Genomic DNA, 19,771 nt, shown 5'->3' on the forward strand with positions numbered 1-19,771 from the left:
ATAATGTAAATGCCATCTTGAGGATTTATTGTCATTAATAAACAAATACAGTACTTATGTACTGTATGTTGAATGTATATATTTGTCCGAGTTTCATGCATTGCCAAAATCTATATGATGGGGAAAAATTATCGGGAATGATTGGAATTGAATCGGGAGCAAAAAAAAAAAAAAAAGCAATTGGATCAGGAAATATCGGGATCGGCAGATACTCAAACTAAAACGATCGGATCGGGAGCAAAAAAACATGATCGGAACAACCCTAAAAATAACCTCGCATGTATTATTTTATATCATAATATAGGCTCTTTGTGTCACTAGTTAGTGAATCTGGTCTTTTTCGACATTCAAACCTTATTGTCGTTTAGCTTCCTTAATGAGGCAGAACATCCAAATGAAAACTGGCGGATCGGTTGTCTGCTCGGGTGTTGATTGCAAAGTTTACCTTTAGTCATTGCTTTGACAGGCATGAATAATTTTCCCATATCAAAATAAGGAAAAAGCACCGCACTGTTGTGCTATCAGCTTGGTTTCTGTTGACCTTTTGGTTTCGTAACTGCCGCCTATGAGTGCTGCAATCTAAAAGTTTCCATGACTAATGGTAACTAAGCTTAGAAACAAATGCAGCCTATAAAACCATGACAGTGCCCATACATGTGTAAAATATTCGATCAATCGCAATAAACGCATTAATGTTGTTGTATGGCTCACTCTCAAGACATGCGATCCTGATATTATGAGTTTTATATTGGCCCTTAGGACTCATAAGTTAGTCTGTACTGAAGAAAGGAGGAAAACGGGCCAAAAACCCATCTGATTTGAGCAAAGCATTTGGCCGGCGTCCTGTTTCCCCGTTCGGAATAGACTCACAGACGGCCACTTTCGCAGGCTTACTGGTAGGCTCATCCTTTCTTGGATACTTCTACAACATGAGACAGGGAGTAAAGCTCCCACACACTAATAAAAGTGAAACAAGGCTGTCTTGTCCTCAAGCAGACCTAAATTGCTGCACGTGGGCTGAAACGGATGCAGATTGAGAGAATGATTGAGACTCAGCCATCTTTACATCCAAGGTGGTTTAAGGATACAGAAAGGAAATGATCAGTGGATAAAAGTCAGTGTTTCCTGGTGTTAGAGAAGCCCATGGTGGCCCACCATGTTTAAAAAAAAAAAATTAATTAAAATGTTAATTAGAGATGTCCCGATCGATCGGGTACGATCACGTCATTTTCAAAGTATCAGAATCGGCAAAAAAATATCGGCCATGCCTTTTTTTAATATATATATACACAGGGGTGCACATAATTTTTTTGCCCAGGTTCTCAGAGGAGGACCTGGAGATGTGACTTGGTCCTCATTGAGCTTGAGAGTCGACCCACCTGATGCGATAAATTTATGACAAGCTTTACTTAGAGCCAATTAACTTTAATTAATTATATTAACAATTAATGCTTGATTAACATCAACTGGCACAACAAAATTGCCATTACTTTGAAGTGAAATGTAAAGAAATAAGAAGCACCAATTCAAAATAAAGGGCATTATGAGGCTCCCACATTAACTCCAAGCCTTTTTAAAAGTGGGATATCCTCCTCATAAGACCTCATTGAACGTGCATGTTTAGCTTTGTAAAATGCGATCAAAAACACGTTTGTCAGTGCATGTCGCTGTTCATTACCTTTATTCCGCCACTTGTCCATAGGGCGAGTGGGGTCCTGTTTGACATCGATAGTTTGCTTAATTGCCACATGCTCTCTGTTTTTTTCGTGCTTTTCAAAGTTTGGATGGCTGAAATCCTACATAAAATGCGCTGCTCTTATCGGCGACATTGGGATTCTCACGGCACATTTTGTACCGCATTTCCGTGCGAGCATCATTTGCTTCTAGCCATGGTACCTCCTGTAGCCACTTTTCAGCAAAAGTCCTTTTTTTCGGTAGCTCCGGTGACGTCTCTGTCGTCTGTCTGTCTATTGACGGGGGTGGGGGAACACGGAAGTAATTTAGTGATGGCCAAATGAAGCCTCATGAAGCAACGAAGCTTTGCAGCCAATTGGTTTGCACATGTAGCAAAGCTTCATGGTGCTTCATTTACCCTATGGCGCCATCAAGTGGTCTAGAAGCCCAAGAGGTCAACATTGTTAAGAATTCAATGGCTATTTGCTTAAGACAAAGATATGAATGTGCTTGTGTTAGTAATTTAGGATGTGAACAAAATACAACAAGTGCTAAGGGTAATTTGTTATTCATTTTTATTTAGAAATAATAGCTTTCCCACAGTGGCTGGCTTTAAACAGTTTCCTTTTTTTTGGAAAATATTTCACCAGCTTTAGAAAATATTCTTTTACAAGGCACAGATGAAGCTGGGGTGCAGAGAAATGTGAGTGCCAGTTTATATAAATTTGGGTAGGTATTTTTTTGTGCCTCCCAGTACACTAATGGATTGTTCATTCTGTTGATGTTTGGTTCAGATAGGTACACACACACACACTCACATTTATATTAAAGTAGTTTTTCTCCCTTACCTTATTGAAAGCAATCAAATCAAAATGTTCCCATACAGGGGAGGATCGCTCTTTTCGCGAAGGTTCCATCGCAAGCAAAGGACAAGGCTCGAAAAAAGATTGCACTGGTTGCACTGTTGCGCACAGATGTAACAAGTACAGGAGCCCGAAATCCACAAAATGTGAGATAACAGGCGATCGCCATTGCGTTTTGCAACCAATTTATACCGTAGTCTGTCCTGTTTTTGCAATGTGCGCCAAACGTTGGATCACTTCCGAAGCACTCATGAGATTCAGCCGGCCGCCGGCCGCCGGCGAGGCTTCCCACGTCATCATTTCCGGGTTTTGCCGAAATGAAGCGCGCCTCGCTACAAGCTTCGTGGAAACCCCCCTCCCATTACTCGACAAAAGCTTCGGAACCTCAGCTCATTTCGTCCCATCACTAAAGTAATTACTCAGTGTGGCCTGCCTCTTCAAAATTTTGAGAAGTTATTTTCTCGTGTCCGCCGCAAATCCAGTGGTCAGCCATCGGTACGCAAAAGCGTATGGAAGCCGTTGAGGGCCAGCGCATTTGTCTATGGCCAGTACGCATGCACGCACGCGGACCACTTATGTGCACCCCTGTATATATATATATATATATATATGTATATATTAATTACATTGTTTTCTAATTGTATTTAACGTTACAGACATCATATGTTCATATGTTACACTCATCCAGAGTCTTTAGTTTAGGCTTAAGGTAGGGTTATCAAATTTATCCCAATAATGGCAGTAATTAAATTTTTTTGAAATGTATCACGTTAAATTATTTAACGCAATTAATGTATGCGCTGCACGACCCACTCACGCATCTCCATCTGTAATGGCGCTGTTTTGCCTACATAAAGAGGCAGCGTAAAATGAGTAGAGTGAATTTTGGCAGCCTTTGGAGCCTGATTTTAATTAGCTAAAGCCTTACAATCCCTCTCCCTACGATTAGAGATATCATGGGAAGCAATGTGGGGAAGCAAGGTAGCAATTGATCATTTTCTTAACACCTTAGGTTATTTCCCAACGCAGAGAAGATATATCAATTGATAGCACTACGCACAGTCATGGGTCCACTTCCCATCATGCATTTGGATTGAATGGCTGCAGTATCATTTACTAAAAGCTCAACAAATACACTAGATGGCAATATTTAGTCACAATATACAAAGTCACAAGTCTTTCTATCCGTGGATCCTCTCACAGAAAGAATGTTAATAATGTAAATGCCATCTTGAGGATTTATTGTCATAATAAACAAATACAGTACTTATGTACTGTATGTTGAATGTATATATTCGTCCGAGTTTTATTCATTTTTTTCTTAATGCTTTGCCAAAATGTATACGATCGGGAAAAATTATCGGGAAGGATTGGAATTAAATCGGAAGCAATCGGAAAAAGCAATCGGATCGGGAAATATCGGGATCGGCAGATACTCAAACTAAAACGATCGGGATCGGATCGGGAGCAAAAAACATGATCGGAACAACCCTAATGTTAATTTTTTGCGGTACAGAACATAGGGGAACCTTGGACTTAAAGACTTGTAGACTCTAATAAGCCACAATTGTTCTCTTTTCCTAAAATATGTTATCCGAAACACATAAAATATTGCCATTGATTTAAAAATCAATCACATTTAGTACATGTTTTGACCTACGGAGGGCGCCATGTTTCATGTGCGCAATGGACGCTTGGGGTAGTTTGTCACCGTCAAGAGAAGATGACTACCGGTTTTCTGCAACTCCTTCTACGCGGCGAGATGTCCAACCATAGACATCATCACTATTGACTAGGGTTGTTCCGATCATATTTTTTTGCTCCCGGTCCGATCATTCTAGTTTGAGTATCTGCCGATACCGATATTTCCCGATCCGATTGCTTTATTTTTGCTCCCAATTCAATTCCAATCATTCCCGATAATTTTTCCCGATCATATACATTTTGGCAATGCATTAAAAAAAAAAAAAAAAAGAATAAAACTCAGACGAATATATACATTCAACATACAATACATAAGTACTGTATTTGTTTATTATGACAATAAATCCTCAAGATGGCATTTACATTATTAACATTCTTTCTGTGAGAGGGATCCACGGATAGAAAGACTTGTGACTTTGTACATTGTGACTAAATATTGCCATCTAGTGTATTTGTTGAGCTTTCAGTAAATGATACTGTAGCCATGCCCAATGCATGATGGGAAGTGGAACCATGACTGTGCGTAGTGCTATCAATTGATATATCTTCTCTGCGTTGGGAAATAATATAAGGTGTTAAGAAAAAGATCATTTGCTACCTTGCTTCCCCACATTGCTTCCCATGATATTTCTGATCGTAGGGAGAGGGATTGTAAGGCTTTAGCCAATTAAAAAAAGGCTCCAAAGATGCCAAAATTCACTCTACTCATTTTACACTGCCTTTTATCTCTCTATATAGGTAAAACGGCGCCATAACAGATTGAGCGCGACAATGCGTGGGTGGGTCGTGCAGCGCATGCATTAATTGCGTTAAATTTTTTAACGCGATACATTTTTTAAAAAATTAATTATTGCAGTTATTGGGATAAATTTGATAACCCTACCTTATGCCTAAACTAAAGACTCTGGATGACTGTAACATATTATGTTTGCAAAGTTAAATACAATTAGAAAACAATTTAATTAAAAAATATATGTATATTAAAAAAAGGCATGGCCGATATTTTTTTGCCGATTCCGATACTTTGAAAATGACGTGATCGGACCCGATTGATCGGGATGCCGACGAAGTGATATGCTCAATAGCAGAGATGTCCCGATCGATCGGCATCCCAATCGATCGGGACATCTCTACTATTGACGTGTCACTTCGTCATTCTTTGCGCGACGCCTTATCAGTGGGGGCCAAGTTTCATTTAGTAATAGCCGAAGACGGCACACACTCATGTTGGATTTAAGCTTGGATTTACTTACGCTTGGATTTAACTACGAAAGCTGTACCGCATACAAACAGGAAGGATTGTTTCAGGAGTGATTTGTTCAAGGAATATTATTATTTTTCGTACCATGCATGCGTGATTGAAGCATTTATTCGCAGGAATTTTCTTCATTGTTTACACATGGAGGCGGCTAATTTTCGTAACTGACTAGCCTCAGTTTACTTTTAACCAAGAATCGAGACTGTTTTACGTCCATATCTATGAAGAATTTGGGGATTTAAGCATTTATTCACAAGAATTTTTGCCAGAAAAGCTCCTGTTACGCCAGGTGGCCGCTAGCCTCATTCGCTAACATAGTAGCATTGCACTTCGTCCATATATGTATAATAAACGCTAACTGCACGGTTTATTTGCTTATAACCAAGAATCGAGACTGTTTTACATCCATATCTATGAAGAATTTGGGGATTTAAGCATTTATTCACAAGAATTTTCACCAGAAAAGCTCCTGTTACGCCAGGTGGTCGCTAGCCTCATTCGGTAACATAGTAGCATGTAACTTCGTCCATATACGTAAAATAAACGCTAACTGCATGGTTTCTTTGCTTTTAACCAAGAATCAAAACTGTTTTACGTCCATATCTGTGAAGAATTCGGGGATTTAAGCATTTATTCACAAGAATTTTCACCAGAAAAGCTCCTGCTACGCCAGGCGGCCGCTAGCCTCATTCGCTAACAGTCCAGTGGGGCAAATAAGTATTAAGTCAACCACCAATTGTGCAAGTTCTCCTACTTGAAAAGATTAGAGAGGCCTGTAATTGTCAACATGGGTAAACCTCAACCATGAGAGACAGTGTGAAAAAAAAAAAAAAAAAGAAAATCACATTGTTTGATTTTTAAAGAATTTATTTGTAAATCATGGTGGAAAATGAGTATTTTGTCTATACCAAAAGTTCATCTCAAGTATTTGATCACCTACAAATAAGCAAGATTTCTGGCTATCAAAGAGGCCTAACTTCTTCTAACGAGGCTCCACCCGTTACCTGTATTAATGGCACCTCTTTTAACTCATTATTTGTATAAAAGACTGTCCACAACCTCAGTCTGTCACACTCCAAACTCCATTATGGCCAAGACCAAAGAGCTGTCGAAGGATACCAGAGACGAAATTGTAGACCTGCACCAGGCTGGGAAGACTGAATCTGCAATAGGTTAAATGCTTGGTCTAAAGAAATCAGCTGTGGGAGCAATTATTAGAAAATGGAAGACATACAAGACCACTGATAATCTCCCTCGATCTGGGGCTCCATGCAAGATCTCACCCCGTGGCGTCAAAATGGTGAGCAAAAATCCCAGAACCACGTGGGGGGACCAAGTGAATGACCTACAGAGAGAGTAACAATGCGCTGCCAGGGACTCAAATCCTGCACTGCCAGACGTGTCCTCCTGCTGAAGCCAGTACACGTCCAGGCGCGTCTGCAGTTTGCTAGACAGCATTTGGATGATACAGAAGAGGACTGGGAGAAAGTGTTATGGTCAGATGAAACCAAAATAGAACTTTTTGGTAGAAACACAGGTTCTCGTGTTTGGAGGACAAAGAATACTCAATTGCACCATACCCACTGTGAATGAAGCATGGGGTGGAAACATCATGCTTTGGGGCTGTTTTTCTGCAAAGGGACCAGGACGACTGATCTGTGTAAAGGAAAGAATGAATGGGGCCATGTCTCGAGAGATTTTGAGTGAAAATCTCCTTCCATCAGCAAGGGCATTGAAGATGAGACGTGGCTGGGTCTTTCAGCATGACAATGATCCCAAACACACAGCCAGGGCAACAAAGGAGTGGCTTCGTAAGAAGCATTTCAAGGTCCTGGAGTGGCCTAGCCAGTCTCCAGATCTCAACCATATAGAAAATCTGTGGAGGGAGTTGAAAGTCCGTGTTGCCCCAAAACATCACTGCTCTAGAGGAGATCTGCATGGAGGAATGGGCCAAAATACCAGCGACAGTGTGTGAAAAGCTTGTGAAGAGTTACAGAAAATGTTTGGCCTCCGTTATTGCCAACAAAGGGTACATAACAAAGTACTGAGATGAACTTTTGGCATTGACCAAATGCTAATTTTCCACCATGATTTGCAAATAAATTCTTTAAAAATCAAACAATGTGATTTTCTGTTTTTTTCCCCCCCACATTCTGTCTCTCATGGTTGAGGTTTACCCATGTTGACAATTACAGGCCTCTCTAATATTTTCAAGTGGGAGAATTTGCACAATTAGTGGTTGACTAAATACTTATTTGCCCCACTGTACGTTATTATCGAGGACAACCGCACATAGATATATTATATACACAAACAAGATGTACTGTTAGCAGTCCAATTAATGGATTTCTATGACAACATTTTAATCTATCCCGTAGTATTATATCTCGAGTAAACAGGGATATTGGTGTGTTAAGCAGGGGCACAGGGTTAATTCGGCCAGAATGCGGTCGTTATTAAATTATTATTTCTGTGCGGCCCGGTAGCAAATAAGCCACGGACCAGTATCGGTCCGCAGCTCGGCAGATGGGGACCCCTGCTTTAAACCATTCAAAATGGAGTCAGTACAAAGGGTTAACACTGGAGTGGACACATGGGATTTGGCCTCTCCGGCCGATTTAGCTGGGACTGCGCCAGTGGGACGCCTACTGGTTCGGCTGTCACGGTTCCGGCGGCTTGGCTAGGGGGCCAAATTCCTTCAGTGCTCAATGTGGTACACACAATGACACAGGACAGAGGTTGAGTCAACTTTAATCCATTTTAACTGGTTGCATTTGTGATTTAGATATTGCCACCACCTGTTATGTGCCACAGGTAAGTAACAGGTACTGTTAATTACAAAGACAAGCATCACATGATTTTTCAAAGGGTGCCAATACCTTTGTCCTGCCCATTTTGGGAGTTTTGTGTAAAATGATAATGATTTAATTTCTTCCCTATTCTCTTTTGTGTTTTTTTTCATTGCAAGCAAAATAAATAAATGAAGACATTACTACCAAAGCATTTGTAATTGCAATCATTTTCTGGGAGAAATTGAGCATTATCTGACAGAATTGCAGGGGTGCCAATACTTTTGGCCAACACTATACCTAGCTTTAATCGTCATTGTTAACACATCTGTGACAGGTTTATTATTAAAATGCTTTGCAACGAAAGAATGATTCAGTAAGTACTGAATCTTTGTGGATTGTACGAGTGATTTGGCGAATGAGAATACATGGATCACGCCATTTTACGATTCCCTCGGAGGTAAGGTTAAGTGGATACAGCAATGTTTCCCTCTCATGTGGAACAAAATATTGCAAACCACATGCAATGAAAGTATCATCCCAGGGCGGGCTGAAGGCATCAATACCCCAATCATTTTTATGATGAATGTGTTTTCCCTCAAAAACTTGTGACGTCTTAGCAGTAGCATTTCTTGACCTGCCTTTATCGATGTGTCTAAAGCCACGCTAATCATCGCAATAATATTTTTGGCGGTACAACGGCGCACGCCAGCGGGGCGTGAGATTTTATTTCTTTTTCTTTCCATGTAGTAATCAGTTTAGTCAGAACTCACGCAGAAGTGTAAATTGCCTTGAGGGAAGGAATGAGGCAGGGGAGAAGGTGAGAAGTTCAGGTTCCATTTAGAGGATGTAAGGTTGAGGCAGGACCAAAAGTCGGTAGGCGACGTAGCATCGGAGCTAGCGACAGCGGCAACCCGCACTTCTCCTGTATTCTGTGGGTAACCCTGAGCCTGATTGAACACAGATGCGGACGCCATTTCACAAGTGGGCGAGAATGAGGAACAATGACATATCTTGGGAATCCTGTTTGCGCGCTTTCACAGCCATGACGTCAATATTCCATGTTGGCATGACCGCAGCAGGTCACGATAATCTGTATCTTATTAAGTGGGCACAAATACACGGCAACCAAACGCGCATATGGCAAAGTCTTTTTTGTTACTGGGCCAGAAGTTTGACATGGGTTCAACCGCATGCATTTTCCACCCTCAGGCATGTCTTATTAAAGACAATACATATAGTTTAAGGGAATTTATAAAAACAGTGCTAAATTTAAACACACTGATGTATAGTTCCGCTTAACATGTCTAAAACGACTCGGTGGACAATATCATCAAGACAGGGCGGACTGACCCCTTGAAGCACAGTTGTGGCTAAACATGTCACTGCAAGAAAAAAAATAGATACTATATTCTCCCCCTTTTTGTAATATGACTTCTAAGTCTAAAAGAGGAGAGCTTACAGAGCCAAAGTCAACTACCGTCCCTTCAAAAATAAAACAACGCCCCATGCAGAAACGGCACGTTATGGCCTCCTCTGGAATGATTGATGATGATTTTTACTAGCAGAGAAACCTGCTCTGGAGGGAGTAAGCTTTTTAGGACGAGGAAGATAACAGGGAAGTCTACACTTATCCTGAAAAAGGGTGATAATCGTACCCAATGGAGAAACAACCCAAAGTGCATTGAAGGGGTAGACACAAGTGATTTACTATGAATCGGTGTGGTGTTCCGCCCTAACATCTACGGCTGAGAAAAAGTACAAGGAAAACATCCTCATATTTTAAATGCAGTTACAAGCCTGCCATAATTTATGGTGTTTTTTCCTCTAATGTCTATAGAGTTGAACCTCCGAAGTTCCCTGTGTACTCTATAGCAGTGTTTTTCAACTGGTGTGTGCCGCGAGAGATCGTCATGTGTGACGCGAGAAATTAGCCAATAATAGGGCTGTCAAACGATTAAAATTTTCAATCGAGTTAATCACAGCTTAAAAATTAATTAATCGCAATTAATCGCAATTCAAACCATCTCTAAAATATGCCATATTTTTCTGTAAATTATTGTTGGAATGGAAAGATATGACAAGACGAAGATATACATTCAACATACTGTACATAAGTACTGTATTTGTTTATTATAACAATAAATCCACAAGACGGCATTAACATTAACATTCTTTCTGTGAAAGGGATCCACGGATAGAAAGACTTGTAATTCTTAAAAGATAAATGTGAGTACAAGTTATAGTAATTTTGATATATTGTGACTAAATATTGCCATCTAGTGTATTTGTTGAGCTAAACTTAATGTTTGAATAGAGTATTACCGTAATTTCCCGAATATAACGCACACTTTTTTTCCCCAAAATCAACTTGTAAACTCATGGTGCGCATTATAAACGGGTACATGGATGGAGACAGAAATATATATGTATTACATATATATAAACCGATTTTTTTTTCATTGACACGGCCACGTTGTGTTGAAGAAACGTATGCGGCGACCCGTTGCCGACCGTTACGGTACGTGACGTCACCGTTTTGTTTCGGTAATACTTCACTCTAATCGGCCGAATGATTTCGTCTGTGTTAAATTCTGCTTTTTTCACTCTTCATAAAGCACAGAATTTAGTTTCTTGAACTCGTTTGAGTCGACGTTTATTGCAGCTCCGCAATTCGGACCATAACAAATGTAAGGACACACACTTCCTGTGTCCGTCAACTATATCGGTCCCTCGGGAAACTCAAACCCAAATAACAATAGTTCCTTTTGTTACTGTCGTGTTGACAGCTATGAGCTCTCACGGATTTCCGACTTACGTTCTCACTTTCATTTTACTGTATCAATCCATGGAAGAAACATTTATTCATCATGAGGAAACGAGCAAGTTATACAGCAGCCTTTAAAAGAAAAGTCACATCTGTTTTGTTTTCTCCTAGATTCTGGTAAGTTGGAGAAGTTGTCAAATCATATTATTACCGTAAATATTGTCAGTTTACGGTAATGTTTTGAACTACCAATGTGCTATGCTTGTGCTGTGTTTCACCAGTCAGTAAAATGACATTTCTGTATCTGTACACAAGCTCTGTTTTCTTCTAAAATTAGGGTGCGCGTTATAAACGGGTACAATAATTTCCCCTAGATTTTACAAGTAAATTTGGGGTGCGCATTATACACGGGTGCGCCTTATATTCGGGAAATTACGGTATTTTGCATAGCTATTTTGATTGGGAATGCCAGATCTCTTTGCATTGAGCGCTTTTCTTTTTGTGATATAAGAATATTATTTTTGTTGTGCTTTCACTGAATGATACTGTAGCGACTTAAATGTTCTTAAAAGCCCAAATGCATGATGAGAATTTGAGCAACCATGAGTCACAGTGGTTGCTGCAAATGGTATATCTTCTCTGCGTTGAATACAATACATGGTGTTAAGAAAAAGATCATCTCCAGTTATTCCTTCCCATGTCGCTTGCCACAATAGTTATAACAGTTGTGGAAGAGGTGCCACCGCTTATTGCATTAAATAGCGCGGCTCCAATAAATGCCTGCATTACCAATTCGCCCTGCTTGGTGCCATCGCACTGGCGATTCATGTTGGCTCGTTGTCATCGGTTGGCTCGGTTTGTCCGATTTCCTCCTGAGGAAGACGGCGGCGTACATATAAACACCGAGAGGCATTGGATGGCTTTTCGTGGGTACTTTTATTAACAAAACAAAAGCATGTGGGGGACGCAGCACTTGAGCCTGAGTTAACTGAACACTTTCTTTACTCTCTCGCTCGACCACTTTCTTCCTCACTGCTGAATCTGACAATGCCGGTCACATTGAAAATAACAGCGGCCCCCTTGGCGGGTGCCGGTAACACCTGCGTCCACTCCATTTGCTTGTCTCTGCCCTTAGCTGTCAATATACTTCAAACAGCGCCATTGTAGTCTGTTCGCGGCAGTGCTTGAGTGGGTCGTTCCGCACATGAGTTAACTGCGTTAAATATTTTAACGTGATTGATTAAAAAAATTATTTACCGCCCGTTAACGTGTTAATTTTGACAGCCCTAGCCAATATCACTTTTTTTTTCTGTTGTCGGGTGGAGTTGCAGTCGGAAGGAAGCAGTAGGTAAAAGGTATCGGTTGTGTGCAGATGAATGAGGTATTGCTCGTGTTGAGTTCAGTAACTGCTCGGATTTCTAGCCATCAGCCACCTTGCTGTCCGCGACAATGAGGACCCCAGCACGTCTTCTGTGCATTTACCCAATGTGACGACCATCAATCTTCCCAGTGTTTTATTAACCCTTTAACACCGTCGTATGCGACACGTTCACGCATATCATCTTTGAAGCCTTGTCACACTGTAAATACGTCACCCACGTGCCGCTGGTTGCTCTCATTTGAAAGTACAGAAGTTGATGTCAACACCAGTTTTTATTTGAAATCAATCGACTGAGTAAAACGGGAGATAATGTCATTTCAGTTTTATAGTTTTATTGCACTCGTAAATATGCATTAAAACGCTGCATGGACCATGTGTCTACCTCCATATTTCTGTCATTTTTTGCCCTTTTTTAAAACCAAAAGCAGCACAAAAGACTACATATCCCAAGAGCCGTTGTGATGTCAAAAAGGACGAACCTAATGTGAATATTTTTAATAAATGGCCGAGCGAGGCGCCATCTAAGGAAAGGGAGGCATGAAAACCGCACAACAGCCAGTTGGATTGAGCGAGCGAAACGTGCAGAATGAATCGAAAACTAAATTTAATGCAAGCTAATTTATTATTTCAATAACTCAAGGAATAGGATGAGCTGTATTTGTCGTTGTTTTCCTGGGATCAGTCGGCATTGCCGCACTGAATGCATACACTAGCCACCATTAAAACCGACATCTTCCATCTGTGCACAGACAGCATCATTCCATTCGAATGCTCTCAGCCTGCTTTCCTTTTTTCGCCTGTCGTTCTCCAATGACTGTTTGGATCCCATCTAAGGATGAGATAAATGTTTGGCCCTTTTTATCCCTCAAAATCCTCATAAGTCGCTTTGTTTTTATCATTGAAAGTAACAGATGAATCCTACGCTGGAGAATAAAGAACAAGCTAGGAAATCTAACGGTTGTGCAAGAAACCCAAATATCACAAACCCAAGGTGTCTCTGCCAGTAAACACACAAGTCACAGTGCACTCTGGATGTCATGGAGATGCGTCTATTGTAGTTGGACAGCTAATAGGCCCAGATGTAGCAAATTCACAAACACAGCCAGCTAAACTAGGTGAACTGGAACCTGGTTCCACAGGGAGGATAAAGTAGGTATGTGGACATCTAAGCAGTCAAAATGATACGTAATTATTTTGCTTCAGACACAATCCAGACTGTTTTGAGCTACTGACATCACCCACTGCCTCTCATGAAAGTTTTGTTCTTTTTTTGCACAGTTTTGAGAGCAACTTTAAAACACCCACTGTCACCTGTGTAAGTACTGTCACCTTGGTAAAAAATGTGTCTTTGCATAAAAAGACAGAAAACGGTGACTACAGCAGTGAGTTAAGGTGAACACAAGTAAACGGTATCCCCCCCCAAAAATGTTTGATAGACCCGACAACTAGTTTAATTGGATTAGATGTCTTTAGCCAATGAAATGCACTGAAACATGATCATCCACTGCCACGCCCGCTAGGTTAAAAACCAAAATAACAAAGACATATGTAAAACGATGTTGCTTCAACTTTGTGTGTACAACGGAGATTGAAAAAAAAAAAAAAAAAAAAAAAAAGATAAATAAAAGTTTTCCTACATTTTATGTGTTGCTGTTTATTATTTAGTATATTGTCCGTGAAAAATGTGTGTTTTAAAAGTATAGTAACCCTAACCCTATGTTATATAAAGAGCATACGACAGGAGAAAAAAAGTCTTAAATAGCATTATTATGTGAATTAGAATCATTATTTTGAGACGATTCGACTATATACAACAATTTAGCAAAGCGCAGATGACGAGAAATTAGTCTTTTAAGCTGCCGGTTAGCCACGCCTACCACTATAGTGCTTATGCGTCCCCAACAGGTGAATGACGTCAGTGGGAGACTGGGCTCATCGGTTTTACTATACAGCCCATTGAGGGGGAACTACCGGTATTCACAACGAGGAAAACGCGACGAAGAGATCTGCAAAATGTCATTGTTTCTGTCTCTTTACTTCAATATTTTTACAGGATATTCTTTTTATCCAAGTATTTTCCCCAACTGCTAGATAAATGGCATGGTCATGACAAATAACAGTCTTGTGCTAAATGGAATATGAAATCATAAAAATGCACTTATTCAGGACGACATGGCAAAATTACTCCATAATGGTCAAAACTGCCGACTTCATCTTTACTGTCGCACCTCCCGAACGATATTTTATGACACCTAAATCGGACATATGTCATTTCCCTTCCCCGGCTTCGGAGATTGTAAACAAACCAAGAGGCATGACAGCTAGTTGACATGCTAACCCGAACCGAGTGATGTTTTAAAGTCTTCGAAGCCGAAAATCACACATAACTAGCCCGGATTATTTGACATGACGACTGGTTTGTCGATTGTCTTTGCGGATCGGCAAACCGCCCGGCGAAGAGCAATTTACAGCTCGTTCCCCGGAGGAGGGCGACTGCAGTTGTTGTGCAGCTAATGTGCATGAGGAGAGCTTTACATGCCTATCAATGATCAAACGTAAGTAGTCCTTTATTTAAAGAAAGTTTGTAGTGTTTACTTTGTAATCGCTGTATTCGTATTTGACATAATACAAAACAAGATGTTTACTCACTTCCTCGTAAGTCCAATTGTCCCACAGTAAATATCCACGGTGAATGGGAACCTTTTGAAACTCCAAAAAGGCTCACACGCCTCTCCCACTTACAGCAAGATTTTTCTGCAGCCGTTTGGCTGGCGTGATGCGAAAAATAAACGTATTAATCCGCAAAATCAGCTGAATCCTTAGTCCTTCTCATACAACAGTACGGCTGTTTAGTAAAGAGGACGCCTTCACCCGTACACGTCACAGCGCCCTCCTCCTCAATGCAAGACCGAAGCCGGAAGTCACTCATTTTCATGGTGCGGGATTCAAAAAACTAAATACATATAGCGATCGCTTCCACACACATCCAAGCGGTCCATATCATTCAGGAGCATAAAATACCGCGTGTATTATGAAATAAACATGTTTTTTTGTGTCACATGCACTTTAAGTAGGCAATATAATTAAATGTAGAGAAATGTGTAACGTAATTTTCGGACTATAAGCCGCTACTTTTTTCCTTCATTTTAAATCCTGCGGTTTATAGTCCAGGGTGGCTTATTTGTTGATTTATTTGGGTTGCTAGGCAGAAAATGCCTCCTAGCATGCATTGTAGTGCTACAGATGTAAATAACAATAATTCATTTTCTGTGCCAATTATTTATTCAGTGACTGTTCCAGTTGTTTCATGAATTGCTTGTTACGGTATTTGGTAACACTTTATTTGACAGAATGCTTATGACAGATGTCATGAAGTGTCATCCGGCAAATTATGTCACTAACTTCTTCTCTAACTGGGTATCCGCGCTGTGCTCCGCCGTGGATCGCTGGCTGGGCGGCGGTGTATCGGCTGGATGTTGCCTGCTACGGCGGGGGAGCCTGCCCTGCCTTGGGCTTGGTGGGCCGCTGGGGGCCCCGTGGCATGCTGTGCCGGCTGGGGGGCTGCTGCGGTGGCTCGTGGCCCGGGTGCGCGGACGGGGTTGGGCGTGGGGTTGGTGGTGCGTCCTCTCTTGCCATCCCTGAAGGCCGGTAGATGGAAGCGCGGGTGGCCCGGGGGACCACCCTGGATTCCGGGGGGGGTGCGAGGGCTCCTTTGCTGGGCAGCGGGAGGAGGGATGGGCTGCGCTGCCCCCCCTGGCAACACCCTCCCTCCCCGGGCTGGCTGGGTGGGAGCCGTGGCCCTGTGATGACGCCCGCGTGGCGTCTCCGCTCGTCTGCGTGGCTTTTGCGTGCCCAGTGGGGCACGCGTGCGGCTGGATGTGATTGGGCGCACTCGGGCGGGGGGTCCCGGTGCCGGGATTGGCGATGGGGCGGCGTAGGGTCGGTCGCCAACGGGCTTACACTCACAAGGGATTCACATAATTACTGGGTTCTAGATCACAGAGATTATTTGTGTACACTCTACCCCTTTCTATCACTTAGCTTATAGACTCCCCCACCTCCTTCACCCTCTTTTCAACAGGCCCCCCACATGGTGTCAACCGGAAATACCTTTAGCTGACGATAGCACCAACATATTAGAGTTAGTGTAGTTAGGCGTTCAATGTATTTCTTGTTGTTTGTGTTTCTTTTCTTTCTTGTGTTTCTTTTCTTCTGTTCCCCCATAACCCCGTCCTGTTCGCTGCTTTGTTATAATAAACGAGGTATGTTAAATGATCACAATGGGAGTATGTCAGACTCTCAATGTGAAACATTAAAACTGTTCAGACTATCCGGGCCCTTAGACTTCCATTCTCAGTGTCAAACAGCTGAACAGGACCGGTTTAGAAAAAAAAAAAAATTATGTTACTAACTCCATTTATGTCCAGCTCGGATCTTTTACATCCATTCAAATGTGAGATCATATGCTGGAAGACACGAAATGACATCTGTTATAAGCATTCATAAATGCTCATGACAGTGTCATGTCATAATTATGATGGTCTTATGACAGTCTTATGGTGCCACTGTTAAATAAAGTGTTACCAAATACCATAACTAGCAATTAATGACACAACTGGAACAGTAACTGAAGAAATAATTAGCACAGAAAATGTATTTTGATTGCTATTTACATCTGTAGCGCTGCAATGCATGCTAAGAGGCATGTTGGACAACAACAGTATTGACAGCAGGTGGCAGCTGAGGTTGACTGTCTCACTGTCAGTCTACGGCCATTTTCCCAAACCTTTCTCCTCTTCTTGTCAATAGAAAATATGTGGAGACTCACGTCACTCCCCTTGTTTCCATTTGACTGGAAATTTCATCCAAAAGCAGCAAATCGTGGCATTTTACTTCGCGAGTTTAGGCAGCGATACACAATTGGAAACGTCCCGTTTACGTTGTCACTCTGAGCCCACAAAACACGGCGCCAACTGTTGGTCAAAATATGTTCTAAATATGATAAAATATTGCCATTGATTTAACATATTATGTGTTTCTAACAACAGTAACACTTTACAATCAGGGTCCGTTAATTAACATTAGTTAATGCATTTTTAGACAATAACTAATGTTTAAGTAACATTACAATAATTAATATAGTTGCTTATCTCACGTTTATTAATATATTAATTAACATGAGTTATTGCATTCGGTAATGCATTAGTTAATGGATTAGGTAATGCATAACCAGACAGTAACTAATGGTTTGGTATTATTAAAAAAATATAAAGGCCTATATAGGGTTAGGGTTTGTTAACTTAGCATTTATGATTTTTTAGTTAAGGGACACATGTGGGTTAATTAAGGTTAAGTAATACTTATGAGGTCCGTTAAGTATTACTTAACCTTAATTAGCCATTACTGAATGTTTTTTGGACCCTTATTGTAAAGTGTAGCACACGTATCCCTTAACTAAGACACTATAAATGCTTACGTTCCCCCCTCTCAACCTTTATTAACCATTACTGAATGCTTTTTGGACCCTTATTGTAAAGTGTAGCACATGTGTCCCTTAACGAAGAAATTATAAACGCTTAAGTTAACAAACCCTAACCCTAAACCCTAACTCTATATAGGCCTATACATATTTTTAATTTTACCAAACTATTAGTTACTGCCTGGTTATGCATTTACGAATGCATTAACTAATGCATTAACTCATGTTAATTAATATATTAATAAATGTTAGATAAGCAATTATATAGATTATTGTAATGTTACTTAAAAATTTGTTCTTGTCTTAAAATGTATTAACTTATGCATTAACTCATGTTAATTAATATATTTATAAATGTTAGATAAGCAATTATATCATTATTGTAATTTTACTTAAACATTAGTTATTGTCTTAAAATGTATTAACTAATGAATTAACTCATATTAATTAATATATTAATAAATGTTAGATAAGCAATTATATCGATTATTGAAATGTTACTTAAACATTAGTTATTGTCTTAAAATGTATTAACTAATGCATTAACTCATGTTAATTAATATATTAATAAATGTTAGATAAGGGATTAAATGAATTATTGTCATGTTACTTAAACATGAGTTACAGTTTAAAAAATGCATTAACTAATGTTAATTAAGGGACCCTTTTTGTAAAGTGTAGCACACGTATCCCTTAACTAAGACACTATAAATGCTTACATTCCCCCCTCTCAACCTTTATTAACCATTACTGAATGCTTTTTGGACCCTTATTGTAAAGTGTAGCACATGTGTCCCTTAACTAAGAAATTATAAACGCTTAAGTTAACAAACCCTAACCCTAAACCCTAACCCTATATAGGCCTATACATATTTTTTAATTTTACCAAACTATTAGTTACTGCCTGGTTATGCATTAACTAATGCATTAACTCATGTTAATTAATATATTAATAAATGTTAGATAAGCAATTATACCGATTATTGTAATGTTACTTAAAAATTTGTTCTTGTCTTAAAATATATTAACTTATGCATTAACTCATGTTAATTAATATATTATTAAATGTTAGATAAGCAATTATATCATTATTGTAATGTTACTTAATCATTAGTTATTGTCTTAAAATGTATTAACTAATGCATTAACTCATGTTAATTAATATATTAATAAATGTTAGATAAGCAATTATATCTATTATTGTAATGTTACTTAAACATTAGTTATTGTCTTAAAATGTATTAACTAATGCATTAACTCACGTTAATTAATATATTAATAAATGTTAGATAAGGGATTAAATGAATTATTGTCATGTTACTTAAACATGAGTTACAGTTTAAAAAATGCATTAACTAATGTTAATTAAGGGACCCTTTTTGTAAAGTGTAGCACACGTATCCCTTAACTAAGACACTATAAATGCTTACATTCCCCCCTCTCAACCTTTATTAACCATTACTGAATGCTTTTTGGACCCTTATTGTAAAGTGCAGCACATGTGTCCCTTAACTAAGAAATTATAAACGCTTAAGTTAACAAACCCTAACCCTAAACCCTAACCCTATATAGGCCTATACATATTTTTTAATTTGACCAAACTATTAGTTACTGCCTGGTTATGCATTAACGAATGCATTAACTCATGTTAATTAATATATTAATAAATGTTGGATAAGCGATTATATCGATTATTGTAATGTTACTTAAAAATTTGTTATTGTCTTAAAATGTATTAACTTATGCATTAACTCATGTTAATATACTAATGTTAGATAAGCAATTATATCATTATTGTAATGTTACTTAAACATTAGTTATTGTCTTAAAATATATTAACTAATGAATTAACTCAT

At 39.6% G+C, this 19,771-nt stretch overlaps 1 protein-coding gene across 2 annotated transcripts in view; it reads right to left on the reverse strand.

Moving 5' to 3' along the window:
- Nucleotides 1-19,771, reverse strand: part of LOC130930729 (latent-transforming growth factor beta-binding protein 2-like) — a 309,203-nt gene that overhangs the window by 45,766 nt on the left and 243,666 nt on the right. The gene's annotated exons all lie outside the window — the stretch shown is intronic.

This window comes from Corythoichthys intestinalis, chromosome 15 (assembly GCF_030265065.1).
Source record: "Corythoichthys intestinalis isolate RoL2023-P3 chromosome 15, ASM3026506v1, whole genome shotgun sequence".
NCBI lineage: Eukaryota > Metazoa > Chordata > Actinopteri > Syngnathiformes > Syngnathidae > Corythoichthys > Corythoichthys intestinalis.